This window comes from Erpetoichthys calabaricus, chromosome 9 (assembly GCF_900747795.2).
Source record: "Erpetoichthys calabaricus chromosome 9, fErpCal1.3, whole genome shotgun sequence".
In the NCBI taxonomy this organism is placed as follows: domain Eukaryota; kingdom Metazoa; phylum Chordata; class Cladistia; order Polypteriformes; family Polypteridae; genus Erpetoichthys; species Erpetoichthys calabaricus.
Window position 1 is genome coordinate 182,881,375 of NC_041402.2, and position 10,694 is coordinate 182,892,068.

General features: G+C 40.3%; 1 protein-coding gene across 3 annotated transcripts in view; it reads right to left on the reverse strand.

Annotated features, from left to right (window-relative positions):
• The window catches only part of LOC114656927 (ras-related protein Rab-14), a 31,756-nt gene extending 24,830 nt beyond the window's left edge, over window positions 1-6,926 (reverse strand). Inside the window, exon 1 of one of the 3 annotated variants that reach the window (XM_028808553.2) lies at window positions 6,725-6,926. The gene's annotated coding sequence lies outside the window, so the exon portion shown is untranslated. Of the gene's footprint in view, window positions 1-6,041; window positions 6,191-6,336; window positions 6,494-6,724 lie in introns of those variants that run through there. The other 2 variants (XM_028808554.2, XM_028808555.2) reach the window with 2 other exon arrangements.
• Between the last annotated feature and the right edge of the window lie 3,768 nt (window positions 6,927-10,694).

Sequence of the window (10,694 nt, forward strand, 5' to 3'; positions counted from 1 at the left end):
AGATGAATTAACTAACTTGGTAAGACTTTAAGTAACTGTAAAAGTAAACAAAATGCAAGCAAGAAAAGCAAAATATCTCTTATCTATTGCAAGTTTGTACAATGTTACATTGTGCACGGCCTGCAAGTACATTTGTGCTGATTGTTATTGAAAATTAGTGTCTAGAGATTACACAAATGTTGTAAAAAAGAAAATCCAAGTTGTTTTCAGGAAATAAAATTGTATTTTTGTGAGATTCTGCCATTTTAAGAATTCATAGAATGCAATTATTTATGTTTATATATATATATATATATATATATATATATATATATATACATACACACACACACACAAATTATATATACACACACACCATTTGTCTGAAAGAAAAAGGAGCGAGAAAAGCAACTGTACAGAATGGTTGATGTCTTTAATAATCCTGTTTAACTTTCTAAGGCAGTGTGTGTTATAGATTTTTCTGAACAGAAGGGCACTTAATGCTGTTAATGGCCTTCAGCGCTTTACAATTTTCAGCTGAGCAGGTGCCATATATGTTGGATGTTAAGCAGCCAGTAAGCACAGACTAGGGATGTCACAAGAACCAAATGGCTCACAGTACTAGATTACTGACTAGAGGGCTGACTCGGTTACAGAATGTATTTCAGACTTGCTGGAAGCAGTAGTAAAGGAGAAAAAGAACAAAACTAAGCGCCATCATGAACAATGCTGCACATCCTCCCTCTAACACCCTAAGAATCAAGACTTTAAGCCAACAAATTATCCAGCAGAAGTGTGTCAAGAAACAACTGAGCTCCTTTATACAAGCAGCAATAATTTAGCAAGCCTCATTTTGAAATTTCTGGTGTCGAGTCTTTCATTACTATGTGTCACTTCCCCTGGTGTTGTGGTGAGGGTATAATTAAGGAATCAAACTCCAGAGAAATTAAAAAAATATATACAAAAATGAAAAAATAGCTGTTAACAACTTAAAACCACAGTAAAAACAAGAATTTCTAAATTTCTTGCACTCCTTCTCTTTTCTAAATTTTCTGAGTAAGATAAAGACACCAGAAGATCACTTAATTAAACAATAATGTCAATTTGATGTAAACTGTGAGATTTGATGCAACAAACCCCTGTATATACAGCAGCCAGCACAATACTGATTAGTGCACTATTCATCATGATAATGCCTAAACACAGTTTAGTTCCCAGTTGGGATGCCTTCATTATAGAGCAGGCATGTTCTTTTCACCTTTCTATAAGCTTCCAACCATACTCATAAGAAATATTTCTTAAATTGCCTGGAAATTATATAAAAGCCTGATGAGAAATGGAGTAAGTGTGTAAGCACGATGTGACAAACACTTTAGGGATCAAAGGTGGATAATCCAAGGTTTCTTCATGGCTCTATACTAGAAAATAAACCAATTAAACAGGTTAGTGATTTGAACACCCAAAACATGTCTGCTATTCCAGTCTTGCTATATAACATTTGGTTAATTTAAAACCATTTTTGTTTGTGGCAACCCTCTCCATTAAGGCATTACTCAAACATTCAAATTGTACATGAAGATCTGTATAGCGACTGAAAGAATGTGGTTTTGGTGCAAGCAACAATATGAGGTTCCTTCTCAACCTTATCACAAGCTGTAAGCCCTAAGAGCTTGAGAAATCTTACGAAAACAGAGCAGAGGTGCTGTTTTCAACCACAGACAGCCATGAGATGATCTGGACATTTAATGTAACAAAGATGTCCCTTAGATATTTAAATTGGCAGGTGTACATCTCCGAAGAAGCACAGAGGTAAACCCACAATACAATGGAGGAACTATACATTTTCGCCTGGCTGTGGAACACACACCAGTTTTCCACCTGGTGCTGAGGACTGTTACCGCTGACAGGGAAGTGTGTCCTGCTCTATTCAGCTTCTTACCATTCAGACTCTCACCCTGAAAAAAGATACTAAGAATGTGCAGTTCTTATTAACATACAACCTTCCATCCTTGGAATTTTAAAACTATTTCACTGTACTACATGTTCTGTATTATATATCTTTGTTTCCATATTTCATTTAATAATGTAGTTTAATGTCTTTCTAAAGCTTTGCCATGATCTGTGATAGGTGCTGCAAACTGATATTGACAAACATGCAAACTCCTTCTTTCCATTTTATGAACCCACTTTGTTTCAAGTCTGCACAGATGGAATCATTTTGACTTTGTGGATAGGTCTGGGAGCGTGGGTAAAACTCTTAGCCCAGTCACTGTGTGCAGTTTGCATTTTTTTACCTTAGATTTTCTCAAGGGTTTCAAGTTTCTTCCCGCATCTTAACCATGTGTGTCTCTAAATTGGTTCAGCATGAAGGACTGTAGGTATGCAACTATCCTAAAAAGTTGCATGTGCAGTCAACTGCCATCTCTAAATTTGTATGATATGAACGAGTGCAGACATGAATGTGAATGAGCAGTTGTTACATCCAGTGCTGGTCACAACCTTGTACTCAGTTGTCAGGTTAGGCACCAGCTTACTGCAAACCTAAAACAGAAAAAATTAAGTCCAAAAATGTTTTGATGGGTCATATTAAACAGGAATCTACTCATGGGTGCAAGAGTGGAAGAGACACCAACTGTAACGTCAGACTGTGCTCAATTATTTTCTGCCAAATGACTGTCTATTCAACCTAACTTCATTACATGTTTTTAAATGACATGCTCTTGATATAAAATGTTCTAAATGTTTATCCCTACCCCGTTGGATGTGTTATCAAGCAATCTCTACTAAATTAATCACTTGATAAACCGTGTATTATCAGTGGTATGTAAAAAGTCATGATTAAAGGTACTGAAATAAAAATTATAAATCAAAAACAAACAAAAAAAACCCAACACCACAACATACACTTTTTCACAAAACCATCACTCCACTACATTTATGCCAGTATCCGGATTAACTCATATAAAACATTAGTAAAGCTTAACGGCATGTTTCCCCACAGATGCTTCTTGTCATCCTCTGACCCTGGCATCACATGACACTGCCCTCAGGTGGTTCGAGTCCTACCTCTTGGGCAGAACCTACAGTGTGTCCTGACATGGGGAAATGTCAAGGATGCACTAGGCAAGGACAGGGTGCCCCAGGAATCAGTGTTGGGTGCTCTATTCCTCTTTCTATACACATCCTCACTAGGCCATTGTCATCGAGTCCAATGGTTTTTCTTACCTACTGACACACAGCTGCACCTGCCTTTAACAACAGAGGACCACACAGTATCAGGTAGAATCTCTGCATGTCTCACTGATATTTCAACCTGACGATGATGGTCAGACCATATCTGGTAAGAGTACGCAGCACAGCTCATGCTCCAGGCTTTGGTCTCGTCACATCTGGACTACTGCAACTTTCTGCTGGCAGAATCATTGGGGTATGTCACCTAAATGTTGCAGAGGATTCAAAATGCAGTTGGACATCAGATCTTCAATCAGCCAAGGCAGACAGACACATGTCATTCCTCTTTTCAGATAACTACATTGGCTTCCTGTAGCTGCACATACTAAGCTCAAATTATTGGTGCTTGCCTACAAAGTAATCAATGGGTCAGCAACTATATATTAAATATGGAGACACTTGTGAAGTCCTATGCTCCTTCTCAACCTCTTGGGTCTGTTGATAAAGGGTGTCTGGATATGCCACCTCTGCGTGGTATCAAATTACAGTCCAGAATCTCTTCACATATAACCCCTAGCTGGTGGAACAAGCTACCCACCTCCATTCAAAATTCTGACTCCCTCTAAGGGTTTAAGAAGATTTTGAAGATTCACTTGTTTGCTGAATTTCTGTCTGGTACTAGCTGTTAGGTTTTACAACCTAGGAAGTTTAACTATCTTCTATTTTGTTCTGCGCTCTTCACTTGTGATGATCAATTTTGTAACCTGTCCTGTAACACCTGCTCCTAGACAGCCCCATCCAAACTGATGTTTACTCAATTATTTTGAATTCTTTTGTAAGTCACTCCGAATAAAAGCATCTGCTAAGCAAAATTTCTCTCTGGAATAATAATGGCTACCTAACATAATCAAAATATAAATGTAGAGTATGGAAGCAAACTATAACGAGTACAAGGAAAACATACTCTTCAGAGATGAACAAGATGATCAATTTAGTGTGCGATTGGACTTACATTTCTTCTGCATTTTTTGCATGTAATTTGTCTGTGATAATACATTTATATAGTACCTTTCCTATGCTCACAGTGCTTCAAAAAAATTCAAAATGAACAACAGAGATAAAGCAGAAAAAAAGAACAGAATAAAACACTAAATAAATACAGGAAATACAACTAAAATACAATAATACAAATACTACAAGAAATCCCTAAACAAAAAGCAATCTGTGATACAAACAAAAATCATCCTGAGCATTTGGACAAAGAGGGTATACTGAAAGAAAGGTCAGAATGACAGGGTGAGTTAAATGTCTTTCTGAATAAATGAGTTTTAAGTTATTTTTAGAATGCATTGAATCAGCCATGATCTAATGGATTTGGGGAGGTTGTTCCAAAGTTTGAGTGCAAACAGTGTTGAAGCCTCTGTCACCTGTTGAACACAGGTTAGTTTGTGGTACAACAAGAGTGCCAGGATCAGTGGAGTTTAGTGGGTGAACAGAAGCATAATGACAGAGTAGATTACAGATGTAGTCCAGTGCATTGCCACTTTTAAGTTTTACAGGTTAGTAATAGAATTTTGTATTCAAGCCTTTAACATGCAGGAAGCCAGTGAATGGAAAGCTGGAAGGCTCTTACATGCTTGCTGCAAATCTGTATAAGGTCCCTGGCAGCGGATTTTTGAACCAACCGGGGAAGTGATAAAAGATTAGAAGGGGTACCTGTCAGCAGGGCAGCCTTAACGGCATCATAGGCCCTGGGGAAAGTAATGCACTGTGGTGCCTGTTTTAATAGCAAAACAGAAACATACATAACCATCAGAAAAATTGTGGGCCCCTTTAATCCTGAGGTCCCCAGCCAGTGCCCATTGTGCCTATATGTTAAGATGACCCTGCCTGTCAGTCAGTAGGGAGTTAAACTAGTCCATGCAGATAAAAAAAGCATAGGCAACATCTTCAGCATTAGTAAAGGAGTGGAATGAATGAACACAGGATATGATATGGGGTTGGAAGTAATAAAGTTTCTTAATGTGATTTGTGTGGGTAGAATAAGAAAGACAGAAATCAAAAATGACACCATGATGATGGCCTGATGATATCATCACTAAGAGTTATTCAAAAGCAGCTCCTTCTCTTAAGCCGAGCTTTACTGCCATTTAGCATGACTTCAGTTTTATTGCAGTTTTAAACCGTTACACTCTAGCCAGGTTTTAAATTCACAGAGACAATTCATAAGCTGATAATGCTCTAATGAGCTTAAACTTTTAATAATAAATCAGAACGGGGTATTATCCGCATAAAAATGATAACTCCGTGCAAAGCTAATAATAATATGGCTAAGGGGAAGCATGCAGATACATAACTGAAGAGGGCCGATGACCCTCTGCTGTTTACAACGAAAAGCACTACGCACAGACTCCGATTCAAACGCAATTGTTTTAAAAATAATTGTATAGCAACGATTCGTAATCAAACAGCTGATATTTGCGAAAATCTGACGGTTATGCACACCTCCACCTACTGCCCTGTTTCACGTCCCCATAATGTATATCACAAGTCGCGATTTCTCTGTTGAAAGCTCGGCCATTTCCATGTTTTTACAGTTTCAATTCCTGAAATGCAGCAATGCAACCTGGCACAAGACGAGTCTAAAATATGTTAAACACCCATAAACAAACACACACACACCTGTCTTGTCGTTCGTACATTTATTTTAACGATCTAATGACCGACAATCTTAATGATGTGACACGCTGTAAAATTATTTAAACATTGTCATCTTGATGCTAGCAGAACACATCTTAGGCCCATCACCAGAACTGTCCCTTTAGCGAAATAAAAATCCATTGTTTCCGCAGTCTTTGATTCGGCATTTTAAAGCAGCATTATCAGCTTACCTGAAATCAACTACAGGCCGCAACTTAAACCACTTAGATGAGACGTTCAAAAACAACCAGTTCGACTCGTTTCACGATCTCAGGCGGTACTTAACCTTTATGTCATGAACTGGCCAGTTGACACGTTTATTTCTCAATGACAAGACGGGAAAGAATAGAAGTGCCCCGCCGCAGTCATGAGATTCGTCTCTTCCGGATAACGCGTTCGCACCGGCAGAATAAAAGACAACCCACTCATCGCTGACATTGCACAATGATTTTACCCCACACTGAATGAGCGCAAACGAACGTCTACCTTTTTGTTGTCTGTCGCTCCTACCGTCTCAAGACACCGTGTAAAAACAACGCAACGCCGACCGGGCTCATTAACAACTGCAAATGGGTTTTGCGTTTTGGGTGTTGTCTTCGCCCCCTCCCCCTCTCCATAAAAACCTCCGCTCCCAGCTCGGTGCGCTTTTTTTTTTCTCCCCTCTACACACCCAAACGACTGTCATGTCGGTCCCCCCAGCGGTAGGCATCGTTTTAAAAAGGGGGAGATGTGCCGCGCGACTCGATGCTACGACGAGGCTGCAGGTTGCGCGGCCCTGAGCAAAGGGAGATGCGGTGACACAACTGGGCCGTAAAGGTTTCAATTTAAAAACACGGCGTTTGACTGATTTGTTTATTGGATTTGCAGTTCTTACCGTGACTTTTGGGGAGGGGGGTAACCTGGGAGTTCAGCGCGTCTTTCCTTGCCTCTTTTTTTTTTTCTGGCCGCGTCCCCTGTCTCCCTCTCTATCTCGGAAGGGAATCTCGCAAGTTTTCCAAGCCTCCAGGAGACTGCCTGCCTTTTCCAAGATGGCGGGCCGCACTGCACAGGGTTTCCCGCGTCACTCACAACGGGCTTTACTGGCGGGACAAAGGGCACGAGACCGCGGCGTGCGGTGGCGTCGCCGGCGAAGACACGCGTCAACTGGCAGCTCGGCGCTTCCTCGTTAACTCCATTCGTAGGTGCTGTCGACGCGTTTATCCATTAGCAGCTACAGAATGCCGATCGTATGTATCAGTCGTTCGGTGTCTCTGATGTTTAGAGAATTAAACATTAGCATATTTTCCACTGTGGGTTGCCGTGGTTAATATGGACAGAAAAACGTACCAATATAATTGAAATTAAACGTAATGTATAATGCGTTATTTTTCGTTGGCCTTGAGCATGGGCTGTTGAGACCCGTGTCTGTATTTATTAAGTGTCTCACTATTACTCCAGGGAACTGCACCAAAAGTCTGACTTGGGGCATTTATAGACTGTTATTTGTGCTAAAATGAAATGCAAACCAACGTGTTAAAACATGTTGAAATGTAATACATATGCAAGAGGAACATTTGATTTTGACAGTTTTATGGTATCATAATTAAAGACCCATATGGTTGCAAGACGTGGACGCCATCCGGTGACCTGAGATGAAGCCTGGACTCCTTTGTGTCTTTTCTTAGAATCCTTGGGTACTGCTGGTTTGATTTTGCGTTTGAATGAGCAGTTGCTCATGGAGTCCTGAATGAGGCACATTACCAGCAATGTGAGGGAGTGTCGGGCCATGTGGCACGATTTACCCAAGGGTGATCCGGATCCGAGAATCCGAGTGGCTGGACCAGGCCAAGGGGATGACCACATAACACCTGGCTGTGGCAGATAGAGGGTCATTTCTGGAGGGTGGGACTGGACCACGTGTCTGCCTTGGGGGTTGCCAACCAAGATCCCAAGCTGTTTTCGACCTGTGGTGGGTGCAGCAACGCACTGTACCAGTGCATGATCCCTGACCTGACCAACCGAGTGATGGATTGCTTTTCAATACAGGATGTAATTTTAGTGCCAATTTGAAATGCAATGGAAAAGCATTTAGTACACGTCCTTTGTGTGACATGTTTTGAAACCGTCACCAATGCACAGCCCAATGTTGCTGTCGGGACAATAGAAAAGCGTGTTTCTTTGCGTACTTATTACATTTATTCTGTTGCTTGAGCATGAGAGGCTAGATTTAAATGGAATGTCAGTGCCTGATCTGCACGATCCAGAACCACCCATTGTGTTATTGTAGGCTAGCACAGTACAAGGCTTAGTAGCTTCCATTTTTCCCTTGGCGCGAACAACAGTTGCTTCATTTAGAGAAGTGCTTAAGGGGAATAACCTCTTTCTTGTCTTTCTACTCAATCTCAATCATTTTGCCTTTTTGACCTACTTCTACTTTCACCACGTTGAACCTTCTTCTGGTGACCATATTCATGGGGCATATCATGTCGGTTCGTTCGTACAGCTCCATATGCATCAGTGAAACCAGGTCAACGTCTGATGACCGGTTCACATTATCATTACTATCCCTTGATTCAACTAATGGGTCAGTTTCAGTTTGTTCTAAAACTGGCATTATAGCTTCTCATTTACAAGGTGTTGTTTTTTTGGTTGAAGGCTCCACCCCAGTTATGAATATTGATGAGTTAGAGTGGCAAAATCCTATAGAAATATACAGTGGTGTGAAAAACTATTTGCCCCCTTCCTGATTTCTTATTCTTTTGCATGTTTGTCACACAAAATGTTTCTGATCATCAAACACATTTAACCATTAGTCAAATATAACACAAGTAAACACAAAATGCAGTTTGTAAATGGTGGTTTTTATTATTTAAGGAGAAAAAAAAATCCAAACCTACACGGCCCTGTGTGAAAAAGTAATTGCCCCCTTGTTAAAAAATAACCTAACTGTGGTGTATCACACCTGAGTTCAATTTCCGTAGCCACCCCCAGGCCTGATTACTGCCACACCTGTTTCAATCAAGAAATCACTTAAATAGGAGCTGCCTGACACAGAGAAGTAGACCAAAAGCACCTCAAAAGCTAGACATCATGCCAAGATCCAAAGAAATTCAGGAACAAATGAGAACAGAAGTAATTGAGATCTGTCAGTCTGGTAAAGGTTATAAAGCCATTTCTAAAGCTTTGGGACTCCAGCGAACCACAGTGAGAGCCATTATCCATAAATGGCAAAAACATGGAACAGTGGTGAACCTTCCCAGGAGTGGCCGGCCGACCAAAATTACCCCAAGAGCGCAGAGACGACTCATCCGAGAGGTCACAAAAGACCCCAGGACAACGTCTAAAGAACTGCAGGCCTCAATTAAGGTCAGTGTTCACGACTCCACCATAAGAAAGAGACTGGGCAAAAACGGCCTGCATGGCAGATTTCCAAGACGCAAACCACTGTTAAGCAAAAAGAACATTAGGGCTCGTCTCAATTTTGCTAAGAAACATCTCAATGATTGCCAAGACTTTTGGGAAAATACCTTGTGGACTGATGAGACAAAAGTTGAACTTTTTGGAAGGCAAATGTCCCGTTACATCTGGCGTAAAAGGAACACAGCATTTCAGAAAAAGAACATCATACCAACAGTAAAATATGGTGGTGGTAGTGTGATGGTCTGGGGTTGTTTTGCTGCTTCAGGACCTGGAAGGCTTGCTGCGATAGATGGAACCATGAATTCTACTGTCTACCAAAAAATCCTGAAGGAGAATGTCCGGCCATCTGTTCGTCAACTCAAGCTGAAGCGATCTTGGGTGCTACAACAGGACAATGACCCAAAACACACCAGCAAATCCACCTCTGAATGGCTGAAGAAAAACAAAATGAAGACTTTGGAGTGGCCTAGTCAAAGTCCTGACCTGAATCCAATTGAGATGCTATGGCATGACCTTAAAAAGGCGGTTCATGCTAGAAAACCCTCAAATAAAGCTGAATTACAACAATTTTGCAAAGATGAGTGGGCCAAAATTCCTCCAGAGCTCTGTAAAAGACTCATTGCAAGTTATCGCAAACGCTTGATTGCAGTTATTGCTGCTAAGGGTGGCCCAACCAGTTATTAGGTTCAGGGGGCAATTACTTTTTCACACAGGGCCATGTAGGTTTGGATTTTTTTTTTCTCCCTAAATAATAAAAACCACCATTTACAAACTGCATTTTGTGTTTACTTGTGTTATATTTGACTAATGGTTAAATGTGTTTGATTATCAGAAACATTTTGTGTGACAAACATGCAAAAGAATAAGAAATCAGGAAGGGGGCAAATAGTTTTTCACACCACTGTATTTGATTATTTGCAGTATGTTATTAACTAATTGGCAGCAAAATATTGTCCTGAGAGTTTTTTTGGCTTAACACTATAAAGTGGATCATTTAACATCACCCCGAGTCTGACTTGGGCTTAACTGTAATTACATGGAATTCTGAGGTCCTGTCATGCGTGTCATAAGAGTTAAAATAACAAGCTGTCACTTTTCAAAAGGATGGTCATTTAATAAAGGTAAATTGTGCTGCAAACATAGCTCCTCCATATGGACAAAACTCCAAGTTACTCCCCCCTTCAATTTAATGTACGTGCAATATATTTGACTCGCATTCGATTGATTAACACGTTATGTCCCATTTTAGAACTATGAAAATCTGCTCAGCCTACGACATTTATTTCTGTAGCACATTTTCATACTAAAGTCGTAGCTCAAAGTGTTTTTCAAAACATCAAAGAAATAGTTGCAAGTAAAGGAATACAAATTAAATCAGGTAAGAATGAAAAAGTAAAAAAAAAATAAATCGATGCAAACATAGTGTAGATGTATAATCCGTAGAA